General features: G+C 44.3%; 1 long non-coding RNA gene across 3 annotated transcripts in view; it reads left to right on the forward strand.

Annotated features, from left to right (window-relative positions):
- The window catches only part of LOC121282640, a 74319-nt gene that overhangs the window by 26466 nt on the left and 25055 nt on the right, over positions 1-22798 (forward strand). For 2 of the 3 annotated variants that reach the window (XR_005944089.1, XR_005944087.1), the window contains 2 exons: positions 19461-19516; positions 20122-20203. This is a non-coding gene — a long non-coding RNA (uncharacterized LOC121282640). Of the gene's footprint in view, positions 1-19460; positions 19517-20121; positions 20204-22798 lie in introns of those variants that run through there. The other variant, XR_005944088.1, reaches the window with a different exon arrangement.

Raw genomic sequence — 22798 nt, forward strand, 5'->3', positions numbered from 1 at the left:
CAGTAAAACAATCAAGTCAGAGGGAGTATAGCTGCATTAAGTTTCAAGGGAGTAAGGCAAGGCTGGATGGCCTCTATTTTAATGCCAGGAGTATTACAGGTAAAACGGATGTGTTAAGGGTGAGGATTGACACGTGAAATTGTGATATAGTAGTCATCACTGAGATGTGGTTGAGGGAGGGGCAAGATTGGCAGCTCAACATTCCAGGATAAAGAATCTTCAGCAAGACAGGGGAGGGGGTAAAAGAAGAGGATGCATTGCATTATTAGTTAACAAGTCAGTTACTGCAGTAAGGAGAGATGATATCTTGGATGGTGATTTGAATGAAGCTTTGTGGGTAGAGTTTAGGAATCAAAAAGAGGCAGCCACATTGTTAGGTGTTTGTTATTGACCCCCAGATAGTCAGCAGGAAATTGTGCACATATTTGCTCCTCAATTTGCAGAGGCGTGTAAAAACAATAACAATAGGGTAGTTATATTAGGTGATTTCAACTTTCCCAACATTAATTGGGATAGACATAGTGTTAAGGACTTGGATGGAGTGGATTTCTTGAAATGTGTACAGGAGAACTTTTTAGGTCAATATGTAGAGGGTCCAACAAGGGACGGTACAGTGCTGGACCTAATTCTGGAGAATGAAGCTGGACAGGCAGCTGAGGTTGTGGTGGGGCAACATTTTAGTGATAGTGACCACAACATGGTACAATTTAAGCTTGTTATGGACAAAGAAATAGACAAGTTTAAAAATGTTTTGGATTGGAGGAGAGCGGACTTTAGTAAAATAAGGCAGGATCTGGCCAAGGTAGAATGGGAACAGTTACTTGGGGGAAATCTACAGAGGAGCAGTGGCAGGTGTTCAAAACAGAAATGGGGAGGGTACAGGCTTAACATGTTCCCTCTAGGTTGATAGGAAGGGGAAACAAGCCCAGAGAACCATGGATGACTAGAGATAATCAGGATACGATGAGAAGGAAAACAGAGGCTTTTAGCAGAAACAAGGGAAGCAAATCAGTGGAGGCATTGGTGTAGTACAGAAACTGCAGTGTGGAGCTTAAGAAAGCAATTAGGAGAGCAAAGAGAGGATATGAGAAAGCTCTAGCTGGTAAAAGTAGGGAAAATCCCAAGATATTCCATAAATATATTGATGAGAAGATGATAACCACGGAAAGAGTAAGGCCCATAAGATACCAAGGGGGCAATCTATGGATGGAGCCAGAGGCCATCGCTAGAGTGTTGAGCAAATGCTTCACATCCGTCTTCACCCAAGAGGATGAGGATGAAGGTATCGAACATGGGGACAGAGACTGTGAGGTTCTTGAGCAAATTGATATAGGGAGTGACAAGGTATTGGCAGGCTTAAAAGTGGACATATCTCCAGATCCAGATGATTTGTGTCCCAGACTGCTGAGGGAGGCAAGGGAGGAGATCGCAGGGGCTCTGACCCAAATTTTTAATTCCTTTCTGGCCATGGGAGAGGTGCCAGAGGACTGGAGAACAGCTAATGTGGTTCCACTATTTAAGAAGGGTTGTAGAGATAAGCCGCGGAACTACAGACCAGTGAGTCTCACGTCAGTGATAGGGAAACTATTGGAGAAAATTCTGAAGGAGAGAATCTATCTCCACTTGAAGAGGCAAAGTTTGATCAGGGATAGTCAGCATGGCTTTGTCAAAGGAAGGTCATGCCTAACAAATTTGATTGAATTTTTTGAAGAGGTGACCAAGTGTATAGATGAGGGTAGTGCAGTTAATGTAGTTTATATGGATTTCAGCAAAGCCTTTGACAAGGTCCCACATGGGAGACTTATAAAGAAGGCAAATGCACATGGGATACAGGGTAATTTGATAAGGTGGGTTCAAAATTGGCTTAGTTGTAGGAGACAGAGGGTGATGACAGAAGTGACTGGAAGCCTGTGTCCAGTAGCGTACCACAGGGATCTGTGCTGGGTCCCCTATTATTCGTCATTTATATAAACGACATAGATGACTATGTGGGGGTTAGGATTAGTAAGTTTGTGGATGACACAAAGATTGGCTGGATGGTTAACAGTGAGGTTGAGTAACTTGGGCTACAGGAAGATATAGACGGGATGGTCAAATGGGCAGATAAGTGGCAGATGGAATTTAACCCTGAAAAGTGTGAGGTGATACACTTTGGAAGGAGTAATTTGACAAGGAAGTATTCAATGAATGGCATGACACTAGGAAGTGCTGAGGAACAAAGTGACCTTGGCGTGTTATGTCCATGGGTCTCTGAAGGCGGAGGGGCATGTTAGTGGGGTGGTGAAAAAGGCACATGGGACAGTTGCCTTTATCAACTGTGGCATAGATTACAAAAGTGGGGAGGTCATGTTGGAGTTGTATAGAACCTTGGTGAGGCCACAGCTGGAGTACTTTGTGCAGTTCTGGTCACCACATTATAGGAAGGATGTGTTTGCACTGGAGGGGATGCAGAGGAGATTCATCAGGATGTTGCCTGGGATGAAACATTTAAGTTATGAAGAGCGATTGGGTAGACTTGGGTTGTTTTCGTTGGAGCAGAGAAGACTGAGGGGTGACCTGATCGAGGTGTACAAGATTGAGGGGCAAGGAGAAGGTGGATAGGGAGCAGCTGTTTCCCTTAGTTGAAGAGTCAGTCACGAGGGGACATAAGTTCAAGGTGAGGGGCAGGAGGTTTAGGGGGGATGTGAGGAAAAACTTTTTTACTCAGAGGGTAGTGACGGTCTGGAATGCACAGCCTAGGATGGTGGTGGAGGCAGGTTGCCTCACATCCTTTAAAAAGTACCTGGATGAGCACTTGGCACGTCATAACATTGAAGGCTATGGGCTAAGTGCTGGTAAATGGGATTAGGTAGGTAGGTCAGGCGTTTCTCACGTGTCGGTGCAGACTCGATGGGCCGAAGGGCCTCTTCGGCACTGTGTGATTCTGTGATTAAAGGGTCTATAAAACACCTCAGTCCCCGCGGTGCCCACTGGGCACGGAAGGCCTCAACGGTGCCGGCGGACACTGCGTGCTCCCTCTCCAGGGACAACAGGCCACAAACATAGCTGTGGTAGGGCGGCGACAGTGGGTTGGACAACTCCATCGATTGCCCGCTGCCTGGACCTGTTAATGGCTAACTTGGCCAGGCCTAGGAGCAGGTTCACAAGGAGGTCCTCCTCCTTCCCGGCCCCCCTCAACACTGGGTGCCCGTAGATCAGGAACATGGAACTGAAGTGCAAACAAAACAACGGTGAAAGGTTTTTCAAGAAACTAAGAAGGAGTGCAGCCTACAACAATTGACATACACGTGGTCCACGGACTCCACAAGGCCGCAAAAGACACAGATATCTTGGGAGTCTGTGAACTGACACATTCTACGGTTATATGGGGCTGCTGCGTGCAACACCCTCCATCCCAGGTCCCTGATGGAAAGTGGGAGGACACCCCCGTAGAGGGCGCCCCACTGGGGACCTCCGCTGCCGGACGACAACAAGGCACACCAGGGCGTGTCTGGGCAGCGGGCGAGGGCAAGGATGTGAAGGGTGTGCAGCAGCAGTCCATACAGAAAACCTCTCCGTGCTGTGCTAAAGGACACAAGGGCATTTCCACGAGGCAACTCAGGTTACGGGGCACTGGCTCCTGAAGGAGCGTTCAAGGCTTGGAGCCAATGTGGAATTCCATCCGAACAGGGGTGCGCTTGGACAGAAGACCTGCGCCACCTCGAGGCTCAGAATGACGTCGGGGCCGAGCACGACCATCCTAAGGTCTTGAATGGCATTGGCCACAAGCCAGATGTTCACGGACGTACGATGTGCCAACTCCTGTGGTAGCATCAAGCCCACTCCTCCGCCACCCAGCACGTCCCTGATCCTGGTCACACCGGCAGCCACACCCTCCTCTCCGCCAGCCACTGAAACGGACGGAAGGGCAGATCCCTGAGCAGCTACTCCTGACGGTGGAGAGCTGCCTCTCGAGGCGACCATCTTCCAGACTTTGATCAGGTCCTGTTAAAAGACGGGCAACGCCTGCAAGGAGCCACGAAGGCCCCTCAGGTCTACAAACAGGAGCTGCACGTCATAATTCAGGCCGTGCACCTGGCGGAAGAAATACATCAGCAGGGCACACTATCTCAGAGGAGGCTCAACATAAATGTGTCACCGCAGGGCCTGAAGGCAGAAAATCACCACCTGGGTGCATAGGCACACCAGCACCTGTCCGTCCTCCTTAAGCAGGAGACTCAGAACCTCAGCAGCGACCCAGTGCAGTCTTTTGTCTCAGAAGAAACCGACGTGCATTCTCTGTTTTTTTTATGACAAAATCCAGGGGAGGGGTCAAAGTGACCAGCCGGTACCACAACATGGCGGCAATCAGCTGGTTTATGACCAGAAATCGACCCCAGTAAGACAGCACTTGGAGCCGTCCTGTCCAGCGCCGCAGGCGAGCAGTGACTTTCGTCTCCAGTTCCTGCCAGTTCGCCGGCCATGATTCCTCAGCAGGGCAGAGTTCGACCCCCAGGTAGAGGAGGCTGGTCCTGCTCCAGGTGAAAGGCCCGAGCTCCTCGGGTAGGGGATCCATCTGCCACAGACTGACCAGGTGTCCAGAACATTTACTCCAGTTAATCCTGGCAGAAGGTGTGGCAGAGTAGACCTCCTGGCACTCGCGTATCCTCCGCTGGTCAGCCGTGTCGGTGAACAAGAGGAGCATGTAAACAGCATAAGCCGAGAGGACCACCCCGATGCCTGGCCCGCGCAGAACCAATCCTGACAACCTCCTTCGCAAGAGCTGCAGGAAAAGCTCTACGCAAATAGAATACAATTGGCCAGGCAGGAGGCAGCCCTGACACATTCCTTTCCCAAAGCAAAGGGGCACCATCAGGGACCCATTAACCTTCACTAGATGCTCTGCAGCAGCGTGCAGAAGTCAGATCCGGGCAACAAAATGCGTCCCGAACCCGAATGCTCACAGAGTCCCAAATAAGTATTCGTGATCCACCCTGTCGAATGCCTTCTCCTGGTCAAGAGACAAATAGTCTAGAGACCCACGTTATTGCTCTTGGGACAAGGGTTCAAATCCCACCCTGGCAGCTGGTGGAATTTAAATTCAATTAATAAAACCTGGAGTTGAAAGCTAGTCTCAGTAATGGTCACCATGAAACTATCATCATTTGTTGTAAAAACCCATCCGCTTCACTAATGTTCCTTTAGGGAAGGAAATCTGTTGTCCTTACCTGGTCTGGCATACATGTGACTCCAGAATGTGGTTGACTTTTAACTGCCCCTCTGAAATGGCTGTGCAAGACAATCAGTTCCAGGGGCAATTAGGGATGGGCAACAAATGCTGGCCTTGCCAGCAACACCCACATCCTGTGAAAGAATAAAAAAAACAGCCAGCCAGTGTGAAGCGCGCACTGAAAAGCTCAGCACTGCCGGGGTGAGGGCGGGAGAAGGGTGGGTGATGATGTCGACTTGGGCATGGGCAAGCACTGACAGAAAGCTCCCTGCAGGCAGCTCTCTGCCTCAGGGAGCTGAAGACCCAAAACTCAAGAAATGAAGTTTTAAAATCAGGAAAAAATGTCCAAGCATCACAACCAGGCACTTAAACACATAGATTATAAAGTTGCTGTCCACAGATTTCTATTTTTATTTTATTTAATAATGGAAACCGCATTCCACCCTTGGACGAGGTTTGCTGAAAAATGCAAAGGCTGCCTGGCCGATTCGCCCATCCACCAACCATAAGATTGGACAGGCCATGTAAAATGACAGACAATTGCATTTGGGCTTAATTGCCCTCTCAACTGTCGGCAGGCATGCTTCTGACTTTTGCGCTTGCCTGCTGACAGAAATATCGCAACAGCACTTGATAATGTTAAGAAGCTCACCCAACATTACTTCGTGTGATTTCACATCCGATTAGGTCGGGCGTGAGCCTTCCCAGTCAGCGTAAAATTCAGCCCAGCTGGGTCAAAGTAAAGGGGAAAGTAATAAAGTTTAAATTAAGGTTACTGTGCATGTATGTGAATGCGCGGAGTATGGTAAATAAGATTAGTGAGTTGCAAGCACAGATAGCCATATGGAATTATGATGTTGTAGCTCAAAGAAGGGCAGGACAGGCATAAATATTCCTGGATACAAGGTGTTGAAGAAAGATTGGCAAAGCAGTATTGATTAAGGATAACATTGTCGTGCCAGAGGAAGAAGACACCCTAGAGGGGTTAAGGACAGAATCTATTTGGCTGGAGCTAAGGAATGAAAAGGTGCAATTATATTGTTCAGTGTAAACTACAGGCCACCAACTCGTGGGAAGGATGTAGATGGACAAATGTGCAATGAACTTACAGAGGAGTGCAAGAATTTTAGAGTAGTTATAATGGGGGTCTTTAATTATCTGCATGTATATGGGATAATAGTAGTACATTGAGTAGAAAGGGACAAGAGTTCCTAGAGAGTGTTCAGGAGAACTTTCTACAGTATATTGTTTCCAGTCCAAAGAGAAAGGAGGCACTACCCAATTGGGTTCTTGGAAATGAGGTGGGCCAAATGGATCAAGCGTCTGTAGGGGAACATTAGGGGACAGTGATCATTGTATCATAAGATGTAGGTTGGCGATGGAAAAGGACATGGAACAATCCAGAGTAAGGATAGTTAACTCGAGGAAAGCCAACTTCAATGGGGTTGATTCAGAAGAATGGATTTGACCCAGATAAATTGTAATCAAAGATTGGCAGGCAAAATAGCAACTGAAAAATGGGTTGCCTTTAAAGAAGAGATAATTTGGGCACAGTCAAGATATATTCTCAAAAAGTTGAAGGGTAGGGCAAACAAATCCAGAGGTCCCTTGATGATAAAAGAGATAGAGATTAAGATGAAGAGAAAGTGTGCTTATGATTGATGTCAGGTGGATAATACAACCAAGAAGGCTGGATTAGAAGGGAATTGAAAAGCAAAGAAGAGAAACAAAGAGTATGAAATGAGGCTATCAGCTAACATGAAAAAGAATCCAAAAGCCTTCCAAAGGTTTATAAGCAGTAAAAAGGTGGTAAAAGCAGGAGTAGGGCCAATTAGCAACCAAAAAGGAGATTTACGCACAGAGGCAGGGGGCGTGGCTGAGGTATAAAATGAATACTTTGCACCTGTCTTAAACAAGGAAGAAGATTCTGTGCAGGTTATGGTGAAAGATAAGGTAGTTCAGACACTTGAAGGATTTAAAATTGATATGGAGGAGACATTGGATAGGTTGTCTGTACTTAAAGTTGGTAAGATACCAGGACTGGATGAGATGCATCCAAGGATACAGAGGGAAATGAGAGTGGAAATTGTGGAGGCACTGGCCATAATTTTCCAGTCTTCCTTAGTTTCAGGGATGATGCCAGTGGACTGAAGAATTGCAAACTTAACACCCTGGTTCAAAAAAGGGTGTAAAGAAATGCCCACCAACTATAGGCTAGTCAGCTTACCTCAGTGGTGGGGAAGCTTCTGGAAATGATAATTCAGGACAAAATTAATAGTCACATGCAAAAATGTGGGTCAGCAGGGAAGCAGCCACACAATTAAGGGAAGCCAGCATGGATTTATTCAGAGCAAATTATGTTTAACTAGTTTGCTTGAGTTTCTTGATGAAGTAACAGAAGTTGATTAGGACAATGCCGTTGATATGGTGGACATGGACTTCCAAAAGGCATTTGGTAAGGTGCCGCACAACAGACTTTGTGAACTCATGGAATTAAAGGGAAGGTAGCAACATGGATACAAAATTGGCTTAGTGACAAGAAACAGAGTGGCTAATGGATGTGTTTGGACTGGAGGAAGGTTTATAGTGGAGTTCCCTAGGGGTCGGCATTAGGAACCATGCTCTTCCTGATATATAGGCGACCTAGACCTTGGTGTACAGGGCACAATTTGAATGTTTTTATTCATTTATGGGATGTGAGCATCACTGAATAGGCCAGCATATTTTTTCCATCCCTAATTTCCCTTGAGAAGGTAGTGGTGAGCTGCCTTCTTTAACTGCTGCAGTACCTGTGGTGTAGGTACACCCACAGTGCTGTTAGGGAGGGAGTTCCAGGATTTTGACCCAGTGACAGTGAAGGAACGGCACTATTTTTCTCAGTCAGGATAGTGAGTAGTTTGGAGGGGAACTTCCAGGGGTGGTGTTCCCATGTTGCTGCTGCCCTTGTTCTTCTAAATGGTACTGGTTGTAGGTTTGGAAGGTGCTGTCTAAGGAGCCTTGGTGAGTTTCTGCAGTGCATCTTGTAGATGGTATACATGCTGCCACTGTTCTTTGGTGGTAGAGGGGGTGAATGTTTGTTAAAGGGGTGCCAATCAAATGGGCTGCTTTGTCCTGGATGGTGTCAAGTTTCTTGAGTGTTGTTGGAGCTGCACTCATCCAGGTAAATGGAAAGTATTCCATCACACTCGTGACTTGTGCCTTGTAGATGGTGGACAGGCTTTGGGGAGTCAAGAGGTTGGCTACTCATGTAGGATTCCTGGCCTCTGACTTGCTCTTGTAGCCACAGTATTTATGTAGCTAATCAAATTCAGTTTCTGGTCAACTGTAATTTCCATGATGTTGATAGTGGGGGATTCAGCAATGGTAATGCCATTGAATGTCAAGGGGCAATGATTAGATTCTCTTTTATTGGACATGGTCATTGCCTGGCAGTGTGGTGCGAATATTACTTGCCACTTGTCAGCCCAAACCTGGGTATTGTCCAGGTCTTGCTGCATTTAGATCTGGATTGTTTCAGTATCTGAGGAGTCTCAAATGGTGCTGAACTTCATGCAATCATCAGCAGACACCCCCAATTTTGACCTTATGATGAAAAGAAGGTCATTGATGAAGCAGCCGAAGATAGTTGGGCCTAGGTCACTAATCTGAGGACCTCTTGCAGTGATGTCCTGGAATTGAGATGACTGACCTCCAACAACCACAAGTATCTTCCTTTGCATCAGGCATGACTCCAAACAGAGGTTTCCCTCTGATTCCCATTGACTCCAGTTTACTAGGGCTCCTTAATGCCACACTTGGTCAAATGCAGCCTTGATGTCAAGGGCAGTCACTCACCTCACCTCAGGAGTTCAGCTCTTATCCATGTTTGAAGCAAGGTTGTAATGAGGTCAGAAGCTGAATGACCCTGGCAGAACCCAAACTGAATGTCAGTGAGCAAGTTATTGCTAAGCAAGTGGGACTTGATAGCAGAGTTGATGACCCCTTCCAATACTTGACTGATGATCGAGAGTAGACTGATGGGACAGTACTTGACTGGGTTAGATTTGTCCTGTTTTGTGTGTACAGGATATACCTGGGCAATTTTCCACATTGCCAGGGAGATGCCAGTGTTGTAGCTGTACTGGAACAGCTTGGCTAGGGGTGTGGCAAGTTTTGGAACACATATCTTCAGTACTATTGCCGGAAATTTTGTCAGGGCCCATAACCTTTGCAGTGCCTTCAACCATTTCTTGATATCACATGGAGTGAATTGAATTGGCTGAAGACTGGTATCTGTGAAGCTTGGGACCTCCAGAGGAGGCCAAGATGGATCATCCACTCAGCACTTCTGGCTGAAGATTGTTGCGAATGCTTCAGCCTTATCTTTTGCGCTAATGTGCTGGGGTCCCCCATCATTGAGGATGGAGATATTTGTGGAGCCTCCTCCTCCATTGAGTTGTTTAATTGTCCACCACCATTCATGACTCGATGTGACAGGACTGCAGAGCTTTGATCTGATCCATTGGTTGTGGAATCACATAGCTCCGTCTATCACTTGTTGCTTATGCTGACTGGCATGCAAGTAGTCCTGTGTTATAGCTTCACCAGGTTGACACCTCATTTTTAGGCTTCTAGCATGCCCTCCTGCACTCTTCATTGAACCAGGTTTGATTCCCTGGCTTGATGGTAATGGTAGTGTGGGGGATACACTGGGCCATGAGGTTACAGATTGTGTGCAAGTACAATTCTGATGGTCCCCCACAGCGCCTCATGAATGCCCAGTGTTGAGTTGCTAGATCTGTTTGAAATCCATCTCATTTAGCAAGATGGAGGATATCCTCAACATGAAGATGGGACTTTGTCTCCCCTAAGACTCCTACCTATACTGTCATGGACAGATGCAACTACAGCAAGCACGTTAGTGAGAATGAGGTCAAGTATGTTTTTCCTTCTTGTCGGTTCACTCACCATCTGCTGCAGACCCAGTCCTTTAGGACTCCGGCCAGTGGTGATGCTACCACAGACCAACAGAAGTCCATTCTGCACCCTTGGCACTTCCTCCAATTGGTGTTCATCATGGAGTATTGATTCATCAGCTGAGGTCGGGGGGTAAGTGATAATCAGCAGGCGGTTTCCTTGCCCATGTTTGGCCTGATGCCATAATTTCATGGGGTGGGAGTTGTTGTTGTGAACTCCTAGAGTAACTCCTTCCTGACTGTATACTACTGTTGCTACCTGTTCTGGAAGGGTGATGTTGGTGTATGGCACATGATGTGTAAGGTATGATTCCGTGACTATGTCACTCTGGTGCTTGACTGGTTTGTGAGACAGCTCTCCCAATTTTGGCACAAGCCCCCAGGTGTTGGTAGGACTTTGCAAGGTCATCTGGGCTGAGTTTGCTGTTGTCATTTCCTGTGCCTAGGTCGATACTGGGTGGCTTGTTACAATTGAGTGACTTGCTAGGCCATTTAAGATGCATTTAAAAGTCAACCACAATTCTGCAGTCACATAAAGTCGAGACCAGGTAAGGACATTAGTCAACCAGATGGGCTTTTACAACAAATATTCATAGTTATCATCAGACTTTTTAAATATCAGATTTTTATTGAATTCTGCCTTAGTGGGATTTGAACCCAGTTCCCCAGAGCATTACCCTGCATATCTGGATTACCTATCCAGTGACAATACCACTACACCAACACCATCCCATGGGGGAGTTAGGACTGTTTTCCTTGGAGAATTGGAGGTTGAGAGGAAATTCAGTTGAAAGTCACAAGGGGTCTGGCCAGAGTAGAGAGGGAGAAGCTGTTCCCATTCGAGGAAGGATTGAGAATCAGAGGGCACAGATTTAAGTTAATTGGCAAAAGAAGCAATGACTGCATGAGGAAAACCTTTTTCATACAATGAGTAGTTAGGATCTGGAATGCACTGCCAGAGAGTATTTTGGAAGTGGGTTCAATTGAGGCATTCAAGAGGGAATTGGATTATTATCTGAAAAGAAAGAATCTGCAGGACCAAGGGCAGAAAGTGGGAGAATGGCACTAAGTGAATTGCTCCTTCAACGAGTCAGCACAGACACTACAGGCTGAATGGTCTCCTTCTGTGCTGTAACCATTCTGTGTTTCTGTGATTATTTGCACAGTATGTCGATGTTGATTTGACTCACAAGAGAAAGGTTCCAAAAATCTGTGGGTTGTAACTCCAATGCTTTCCACAGTTGTCTGCATATAGTCAGTGCCTTATTAATATGGAACAGGTGGGCACACACTGCCTAGACCTCTCCCTCTCAAAACCCAGTCATAGGGCTCCACTCCAGTCAAGTGGAAAACACATTAAAGTCAGCCACAGGAGTAGATAAGGAGCATGCAGCTGCAACTGGGAGCATGGAAAGGTAAGGTGGGCGGGGTGCGGGAGGATGCTTCCAATACATGACCCAGAGCTGGTTGTTCCTGGGGCAGGTCAGATTCTGGGGATTGGGATTTCCTTTCAGAGGGAGTATCTAATCTTTTGCACTTGCCAGCAACAGCTTTCTACCACTGGTTTTCTCACCTGGCAGTCGGATAGATTATAAGGGGGAAACAAGTAAAAACATGCTATGTGGTCCCACTACCAAATTTGGGTTCCCTGGCTGCATACAGAGGACCTCCAATTCCTCCCAATCTCCCTGTAATTATTGGGGCCCCTGTCTATGGTCAGCAGAAGTAAACCTGCTCATAGCAGGTATGCTTCCCAGCTGTTAATGCCTTTGGGAATGATTTGAGGTTGGGATTGTAGTCTAGATCTTGAAAACTTGGAACATTTTTTTTCAATTTTAAAGCAACTCCTTTTATAATGGATCTGCAGGGACAGTTGATTGGTTTCCTGTTGGGGCTGAGAGCAGGGGGTGTGATGGCAATGGGAACAGAGGTCCCCTCCCCATGCTAGCACACCTCAACTAGACTTTCTAGCCTTGCTACTATGGCAGGTGCCTAGCAATTGCAGTCTAATTACAAAACTTCCTCCTGACCCTGGAAAGTGAAATTTCCAAACATAAAATGCAGAGTATAAAATAAATCATTTTTTTGAAATTAGGAAGGAGTATGTCAAAGCAGAGTTTTGTGGATAAATATAGGTGGAGTAAAACTAAACTGATAGTGAAAAGAGACACATATAATAAATTTATAGCTGAGAACATTAAAGATAATCACCTTGAATACAGAAATATAATAGTTATAAAAAAGGAAATTAGAAGGGTTAAAAGGAAGTATGAAAAAGACCAGCAGTAAATTTAATTGTAATTGTCATGATTTTGATAAACATAAATAGTAAAAGAAATAGTTAGAGATTAAAGAAAGGATAGAAATGTTCCGGTTAAAGGGGGAAGTCAATTGTAGAAGATTTTGTACATACAGCATTTATGATATATATATATATATATATATATAACTCACACACACACATATATATATATATATATATATATATATATATAATGCTATATATATATATATAATGCTACATGTATCGGAGATGAATCAGAGATGAGGAGAAATTAGTTTTCTCAAAGGGTCGTGAATCTGTGGAATTCACTACCTCAGAGCGCAGTGGTGCCTGGATGCTGAATAAATTTAGGAAGGAAATAGACAGATTTTTAATTAGTAACGGGTTGAAAGGGGGAGAGGGTGAGAAATTGGAGTTGAGGCCGAAATGAGATCAGCCATGATCGTATTGAATGGCGGGGCAGGCTCGAGGGGCTGAATTGCCTACCCCTCCTCCTAGTTCTTATGTTCTTATGTATATGCATATATATAGAGAAAAGGAATTGGTTAGAAAGAGGTGAGTACGTAACTGGGATCTGATGGCCAATACCTTAGGCTGTTGAAGCAAGTCAGACAGGAGCTAATATAGGCCCTGGCATGCATTTTTCAATCCTCACTTAATATGCAAATTTTGCCATGGGACTGCAAAATAACTGATTTAGCTTCAGTGCTCAAGAAGGGAGAAAAAGATAAATACGGTAACTGTGAACCAGTTAGGCTAAAATAAGCTTGGTATTAACTTTCTTCTTGGTAACAGCTCAAAAATCAAGGCCCTTTACTTACTGCCCATTCACATCATTTCACCAGTCCCATTTTGCTCGAGGCCTTCACCAGTAGGAAATTAAAAGATTTAAATTAAAGTCTATATGACTAGAACTACAATACAAATTTTAATGGAAACAGCAGAACCATTTGGTGGTACATGTATGAAATGGGATTTACCAGCAGTTTTGAAGAAGTATTCAGCTGCGAGTACTTAAATCATTAGAATCTGTTTACAATTCAACTGACCACATTTGTACCTTAGAAATTGTTGATTTTTCAGTTTCCTTCACTGCAAAATGTTCAAGAAGCTCAGGAAAGGGCTGCTCAGTACTTGAGATAACAGTTACCTTGAACACCTCACTCTGATTAGAGGAAGAAGAGCAGGAGGTATGACATCAGCTGTGGCATCGTAAGAACATAAGAGCAAGAAATAGGAGCAGGAGTAGGCCATTCGGCCCCTCAAGCCTGCCCCGCCATTCAGTAAGATCATGGTTGATCTGCCTCAGGCCTTAACTTCCCATTCGTGCTAGCTCCTCAGCCATCAACTCCCCAATATTTCAAAAATCTACATACCTCCTCTTTAAATACTTTCAGTGATCTAGCCTCCAGAACTCTCTGGGGTAGAGAATTCCAAACATTCACTACCCTCTGAGGGAAGAAATTCCTTCACGTCACAGTTTTTAATGAGTGTCCCCTTATTCTGTAACTATGTCCCCTAGTTTGAGATTCCCCCACTAGTGGAAACATCATCTCAACATCTACCCTGTCAAGCCCCCTCAGAATCTTGTCCGTTTCAGTAAGATCACCCCTCATGCTTCTAAACTCTAATGAATAAAGGCCTAACCTGTTTAACTGTTCTTGATAAGTCAAACCCTTCATCCCAGGAATCAGCGTAGTGAATCTCTTTTGAACTGCCTCCAATGCCAGTATATCCTTTCTTAAATACAGGAACCAAAACTGTACACAGCACTCCAGGAGTAGCCTCACCAACACCCTGTACAATTGTAACAAGACTTCCTATTTTTAAACTCCAACCCTCGAGCAATATAGGCCAAAATTTCATTTGCCTTCTTAATTACTTGCTGCACCTGCATGCTATCCTTTTGTGTTTCATGCTCAAGAACACCCAGATCCCTCTGTGCTGCTCTTTTTTTGGAGCCTCTCTCCATTTAAATAATAGTCTGCCTTTTGATTCTTCCTACCAAAGTGCATGACCTCACACTTTCCTACATTAAACTCCATCTGCCAACTTTTTGCCCATTCACTCAACCTATCTATATCCCCTTGCAGATTCCTTATGTCCTCATCACAACATGCCCTCTCACCTACTTTTGTACCATCAGCTAATTTGGATACATTGCACTTTGCCCCCTCCTCCAAGTCATCAATATAGATAGTAAATAATTGGGGCCCTAGGACTGATGCTTGTGGCACTCCACTAGTTACATTTTTCCAACCTGAAAAAGACACATTAATCCCGACTCTGTCTTCTGTGTGTTAACCAATCCTCAATCCATGCTAATACATTACCCCAATACCATGAGCTCCTATCTTGTACAATAACCTTTTATGTAGCACCATATCGAATGCCTTCTGGAAATCCAAATACACTACATCTACTGATTCCTCTTTATCAACCCTGCTTGTTATATTCTCAAAGGACTAACAAATTTGTCAAACATGATTTCCCTTTCACAAAATCATGTTGACTCTGTTTGATTGTGTTAAGCTTTTCTAAATGTTCTGTTATTTCTTCCTTAAGAATGGACTCTAGCATTTTCCCAATGACAGATGTTAGGCTGACTGGCCTAAAGTTTCCTGCTTTTTGTCTCCCTCCCTTCTTGAACAGGGGTGCCACATTAGTGGTTTTCCAATCCGCTGGGACCCTACTAGAATCCAGTGAGTTATAGAATATTTCAACCAATGCCTTCACTGTCTTTACAGCCACTTCCTTTAAAACCCTTGGATGCAGGCCATCAGGTCCTTGCGACTTGTCTGCCTTTAGTCCCATTAGTTTCTCAAATACTTTATCCCTCATGATAGAGATTGTTGCAAGATCTTTCCTCCCATTAGCTCCTTGTTTATCTGATACTTTGGAATGTTTATAGTGTCTCCACCTTGAAGACCAATATTGGTTTAAATATAAATATATTGGGCAAAATATTGTTTTAAATTATCTGCCATTTCCCTGTTCCCCCTTATCAATTTTCCAGTCACATCCTCCAAGGGTCCCATGCTAACTTTAGCTACTCTCTTTTTATATACCCATAGAAGATCTTGCTGTTTGTTTTTATATTTCTTACCAATTTACTTTCATAATCAATTTTCTCCCTCTTTATCAGTTCCTAAAAAAATTCCCAAACCTCTGGCTTACCACTAGTTTTCACCGTTTTGTATGCCTTAGTTTTTGATTGGATATTCTCCTTTACCACCTTTGTTAACTATGGGTGGTTTATCTTTCTCATCGAGTCCTTTTTTTTGATCAGGATAAATTTTTGCTGAGCGTTATGAAATATCTGCTTAAATGTCTGCCACTGCTCATCCAGTGACCTTCCCATTAGTCAAGTTTTCCAGCCCACTTTAGTCAACTCTATCTTCACACCAGAGTTGCTCACCCTCAAACTGAATTTGAAATTCCACCAATGTTGTGATTGTTACCCCTGAGAGAATCCTTAACTACAAGATCTCTTATTAATCCTACCTCATTACACAGTACTAGATCTAAAATAGCCTTTTCCTGGATAGGTTCTGCAACATGTTGCTCTAAGAAACAATCCCTAATGCACTCTACAAATTTGTCTTCCATGTTACCCCTGCTAACTTGTCCAGTCAACATGCAGATTAAAATCACCCATGACAATTGTAGCGCCCTCCTTACATGTCTCTTATTTCCCAATTTATACTTTGTCCTATAGTGAGACAACTCTTCGGGGGCCTATAGATGACTCCCCCCATGACTTCTACCCTTGCTATTCCTTATTTCCACCCAAACTGATTCCACATCAAGATCTATTGCACCTGTATCACTACTCACCATTGCATGATACCTTCTTTTATTAACAAAGCTACCCCACCTCCTTTTCCTTTTTGACTATTTTTCTGGAACATCGAATACCTTAGAATATTGAGTTTGCAGTCTTGGTCACCCTGTAACCACGTCTCCATAATAGCTATCAAGTCGTGTGCATTCAGATAAAGAGCCATAAGCTTTGACTTTTTACCATAATTACTCATTCTGGTTTTAATTTCTGCTACACTTTTCTGTTTATATTTTCTGCCTCTTCCTGTCACACTTTGATTATCATTTGCCTCTTCATTACCCTGCACCTCTGCTCTCTTGTTTCTTTTTGATTTTTTAAACTTCCCTTCAATTGAGCTCTCCCCGCCCCACTAATTAATTTAAAGTTCTATCTACAACCCTAGTTATACAATTTGCCAGGACGCTGGTCCCAGCATGGTTCAAATGAAGCTCGTCCCAACGGAACAGCTCTCTCCTTCCCCAGCACTGGTGCCAGTGCCCCATGAATCGGAACCCATTTCACCCACACCAATCTTTGAGCCAAGCATTTACCTCGCTAATTTTATTTACCCTATGCCAATTTGCACATGGCTCAGGTAGTAATCCAGAGATTATTACCTTTGTTGTTCTGCTTTTTAATTTAGCTGTGAGCTGCTAATAGTCCCTCAGCAGAACTTCTTACCTAGCCCTACCTAGTTAGGTTGGGAAAGCTCAGTGAACTGCAGTTAGATCGCTAAAGAGACCAAAAAGGGAAAAGGGCTGCCCAAAGACATTTTTCCATTGGCCACAGAATCTTTAATCAGTGAGTTACCTTCTTCCACTTTTCTGAGGAGCAGTGCATCAGGATTCTGCGCTTCTGCAGAGAGGCTGTCAAAGACACATACAGCAAGACCATCAATCTACTCTTGTAGCTGGCCATACAGGAAAGTAACTTTGGCTCTCATATTTTGGGCTCGTTCCAAAATTTTTTTTAGATGGAATCAGTCAAATTGGTCAGCCTACAATCCATGTCTGCATCCTTAAGGTCAACCAATTGTAATATTCCTCATGGCTACCAGCAGCCAGCAGGAAAGTGCTGTCTGTTTTGTTAACATTTCAGATTTCCCCAATTTCAGGCTGTGATTGACTGCACCCACAGAGTTATCAGGGCCAGCAGCTTCAAGAACAGAAAAAGCTTCCATTCCCTTAATGTTCACCTAGTGAACAGGTCTGTGCCCACTTCCCTGGTGAACAAATCAGTCCACCTTGCCCCCACGTGTTCACCCAGCTCATAAGGCCAGAAGCTGGTCACTTGGGTACACTTAAACTTTACACCTGTCTCATGATACCTCAAATGATAGCTCAATGAACATCACCACTCACTCTCTCACACACACCCTCACATCTCCATTTGGCCTCATCTCCTCTAGAGACTGCTTCCTCAACCCTCACCATCTTGAGGCCACTTGCACTGATCAACATGTAGCCCCACAAACACTCTGGGATACCCCCCTTCCCCAGCACAGCCCTGGTCCTGCAGCCATTGAAAAGCCATACCCACCTTAGGGCTGGTCTGATAGATAGAGACCTGCCCACGAGAACCTAAAAGTGATATGGCGCTGTTTGTGAAGCCTGGCGCTACTGACTGTGAGTGCTGCCTGAAGCAACATAGGCAAACAGACCTTGAAGTCCTGAGCAAAGTGCAGCTCGCCAGGTGCAAGTCGCTTATGTACAGTTGTGAAACACTCTCGCATGATCCAGCGTGGAGGGATGATTCCAGCAAGCTGGGCTTATAATGATATGAGGACGTATTACAATGAAGTTCCCAACATGCAACGGCAGGAAATGTGGCCCGCCATTGACGGGCAGCGCAGACAATTGCAAACTGGCTTCACGACATTGTGAAACCAATTTTTGGCCTAATGGGCATGAAAAACTCTCCCTTTCATCTTTAGGTTGTATCACTTTGTCTATTCATGCAGAAGAGGCTCATACAAGTCACCAAAATTTGACCTTGACCTTCTCACCATGGTTGCCTGAACAATCTGCTTTTAAAATTTGGTCACTGATAATGAGGAAACCAAATGTAGGTTTAGAGAGGCAGAAGAAAAAAGATTAAAAACATTTTGAGCCCCCCCCCCCCACCAACAACATCACTAGGGGAGTTTTGAGTATCCCCCACCTTTATTGCATTTTCCCCATTTACAGGATGCAGATGCCTCCCTTAATCATTACCATCCCATCTGCAGCATAGTACTGAGCCAGACAAACCCATTGCCAATGACTGTGAATATACCTTGCACACCAAGCTGTGCCTTATCCCAATTGCACACACAAGCCTTGCCTTTCCCTGTTGTGGGAGTATGACATTTGTGTCATGCATAGCCCGCAAAGCCCCAGGGCTGCCTTTAATCTTTTACCCTGACTGTGAGGCCTACACAGCCCCAAGATTGCCTTTAATCTCTCATTCTGAGTTAGAGGTCCCGGGAGCCCCAGGACTGCCTTTAATCTCTTACGCCGACCTGTCGGCCCCAGACCAGGGACTATGACCATTTTTCAATGACCTCCCCCATTCCCTCATGAATAATCACAACACAGTTTTCCTTCCACCACCGCCATCCCCCCCACCTCCATGAGTCTCTACGTAACTTATTCATCTTGTGCCACACTAACACACCCCTCCTTTCCATTCCTGCATCTGCATACATTCCCTTCTATTCAAACAGTTCAATTCCCATCCATCCCCTTGTGTGTCTGCATTCCAGTTTTCCGTGTTGGGCTACAGCTTCCCTACGCCCGGTCTCCTCTCTGCCTGCTATTATTCTCCTTCCCCACCCTCCCCTCTTCCAACTCCTTCATACCCCATTCCCGCCTGTGTGTCTGGTAATTCATTCCCTTCCCCCTTCCAACCCTCCTCATACCTCATTGGTCTCTTGTGTGTCTGTCATCCTTCCTCCAACCCTCAGTTGCAAAACTGGTCTCTGTTTGAAGGCACTGCCTGACAGCTGCTGCACAGTGGTGTTCTCCCAGTGTATGGAGGCACACACCATGAGCAGACCAACCCTATACACCCAGCAGTGTGGCATTCGACTGCCACCGCTAAGAAGGCAGAGCAGTGCTTTTGCAGGTAGGCTTTGATTGTTGCACTCACCTCAAAGTCATGAGCAAAGTTTAGACTGATGCATGCCACTCATTTTCAAATGTGTTTCAGATCAGTTTGAATTCTCGCTGGCGTGACACAAGATTGGAAGACAGAATGTAATCCCGGTGAGTAGCATATTTAATGAACGTCCATGAGATGGTAATGAATGCAGGTTGCATTTTTGACACTGATCAGCAGGATACCTGACCTGCCATCAACCCACCATGAAACAGGTGAGAAGAAAATTGCAAACTGTTTTCCTGCCGGCGGGAATCCAATTTTTGGCCTGTCCCTAAACATTCCACTCCCACCTGCTACAAAACCTGCCGCAGGCAGGAAGGGAAAACTCTGCCCAAGGTTTCAGTTTCAGCTCCCCTAAAATTTCAGGAGGAAAACAAAATTAAATGTTAAATTGTTGCCTTATCATTTGCCTTACCAGTTTCTGTATAGAAGTTACTGAGATGAAAAGTACTCACTGAGCTGAGCAAAAAATTGCCTTAATGCAGGATGAACTCTTACTATTTGGAAGGTGGCATTTAGATAGCCTACTCTATGTAGCATTGAGCTGTATGGAGACAATGATCAGTACCATGTTTAGAGAATGACAATGTCTTATACAGAAGTGCATGTGTCTCTTCCCCCATTTTGTGTCAGTGTGCACTATCAGAAGATGTCTCTAATATACTTAATACAGCAAACTGTTCCTATGTTTCTTTTTTCTATGTTACAGTGCCCTCTTGTGCCAGTGATTTCTGCTTCTGCTACTCACAGAAGAGGGACTGTCCTTAATATCCTCAAATGTTGCAATAAACCTTTTATAAATCACTGGTTAGGCCTCAGCCGGAATATTGTCTCCATTTTGTGTACCACACTAATGAAGTGAAGGTCTTGAAGAGGGTCCAGAAGAGATTTACTAAAATGGTACCACTGATGAGGAATTCAGTGGTATCGAGAGACTAGAGAAGCAGCTCGGATTATTCTCTTCAGGGCAGGGAGGGTCTCAGGAGTTTTAGCGGAGGTGATCACAATTATGTAAGGCTTTCATGGATGGGATAAGGAAAAACTGTTTCCAAGGGTAGATTTAAGATAATTGATAAAAGAACCCAGCTGGGAATTGAACAGAATTTGTTTTATGTGAGTTGTTATGATCTTGAATGTGTTATCTGAAAGCGTGATGAAAGCTAACTTGATAGTAATTTTTTAAAGGGAGTTGGATATATACTTGAACAGGGGAAAAAAAAATTGCAGAACTATGGAGAAAGAGCAAGGGAACGGGTAGAACTGGGTAGATCTATCAAATTATTTATTTATTTAGCATGTGCATAATAACAGAACCAGGCAAAAGCCTTATCAGTGGCTATATAGAGTTCTTTAAGCCTGCCTTCAAATTTAGTCAGCAATAACTCTTTGACAATGTGAGTCATTGTTTGGACTGTACCATGATTTAAAACAGCCCATTGTCACCGTAGGAGATCAAAGTCATGTGGACAGGCAGTGGGGTCTATGATGAGAGAGTGGTGGATGTTTTCTCCTGCTAACCCTCCTGCCATAGGTCCTCAGCTGTTACTCCTCGGTGTGATGGGTTTAACCATATGGGGTTATGTGAGGGAAGGTCTTCTGCTGGTGAGCTGCGGAGGTCATTGAATGAGGGCAGGCTTTGGTTGCAGAAGACCTTTTGCAGCAGCTTGCCTGTTGCAATTTCCCACCTGATGTGGGGCTTTGGGTGTGGGCAAATATTGTTCAGTACGGGGAGCTGGAGAGGTGAGTTGGTCAGAGAAAACCTGTGATGATATACATTGTTGAGTTCAATTGTAAAATGATAAGTTTGATGTGGACCAAGTGGTACCATACTGGGGCACAGTATTCTGCAGATGAATATGTGATGTGTTATGAGGCTATGCCCATTTATTTTTGAAAATACGATTTTTCAACTTTCAACTGACTGGAAATTTTGCAATTTGAACTGAGACAGAGAAAAACTGCTTAAAAATGCAAAGCCATGTTCCAAGGTGAAAGTGGAAAACCAGTAAATCGCCCTCAGGGGAGTTTGAAAAGAGATGCATTTCCTATAATCCAGACACCCATTGAAATTTGTAACTCTCTGAGGAAGGGACATTAAAAATGCAAAATACTGGATATTGAAACAATGGCTGCCACAGACAGGACCCTGAAAACCTCTTAGAAATACACAATGGGTGAAGAATTTCAAGACAAAAACAGAATTACCTGGAAAAACTCAGCAGGTCTGGCAGCATCGGCGGAGAGGAAAAGAGTTGACGTTTGTCAACTGTTCTGTCGAAGGGTCATGAGGACTCGAAACGTCAACTCTTTTCCTCTCCGCCGATGCTGCCAGACCTGCTGAGTTTTTCCAGGTAATTCTGTTTTTGTTTTGGATTTCCAGCATCCGCAGTTTTTTGTTTTTATCTAAGAATTTCAAGACACCAATGAGAGATTGTGACACAGACAGTGTCAAGAAAGTCTTCAGCCGAGGAAACAAGCTGAAGGCTATCTCTCTTGGGATAAGTGTCCCCAGTTTGAGCAGCCAACTCTATAGAAACATCTTCTACATCTGGCCACATTCAAGAAACCAGCTAACCCAAATCAGCCATAATGTTTAAAATCTACCCCTCAAGGATAATCTAAGGACACATAACTGTATATTATTTTACCTTTTTTATTGTACTCTAATCCCCTCTGAATTATGTTGTGGCACCCTCATTTGCATGATTAAAAGAACTGCCAGTTGAAACAGGAAGTCAAAGTCTGCCTAAAGGAAGCCCCTTTCAGAATGGTGACGATGTGAATGGGGTGATAAGTGCAACCACCTAATGTAGAAGCCATTTCTGGCCTGCTAATGGCAACTTCGACTAAAATCAGCCCACGTATGTAGTGTTGGAGGGCAGTGTTGATTGAGCAGGATTGCATTACTTTATTTTAAAATCTGGTGATAACACGAAGATGAATCTAGCCCAGCAAACATGTTGTCACTTTTAGAAAACTATCTTCACGTCTTTTGGATGAATACCAACAGCAACATTTGTGTAGAATTATTCACATGGACAAATGCCTTATAGCATTTTACAAAGAGGACAGATGAGTAATGAACAGGAAGTGAAGGAATTTGGAGGGGTTGGAGGAGGAAAAGGCAGAAGGCATATGATATAGGTAGATATGAAGTATTTGAATTTGGAAAGAATGTAACCTTGGTGAGATGATTTTGCATGGTAATTCTAGGAATAGCAATATGCTTCTGTTACTCACTGCAATCTGTTTAAGACCATGCATGACTGAATAATCTGATTGAATGTTTTCTAGAGGAGATGGAATTTTCTTACTCTTGTTTTGCTTTGGAACAGAGTCATGTGATTCTAAGTTTGAAAAGTGCTTCTTTTTCCCTTCCCTCAAAC

This window comes from Carcharodon carcharias, chromosome 9 (genome assembly GCF_017639515.1).
Source record: "Carcharodon carcharias isolate sCarCar2 chromosome 9, sCarCar2.pri, whole genome shotgun sequence".
NCBI classification, from domain to species: Eukaryota; Metazoa; Chordata; class Chondrichthyes; order Lamniformes; family Lamnidae; genus Carcharodon; species Carcharodon carcharias.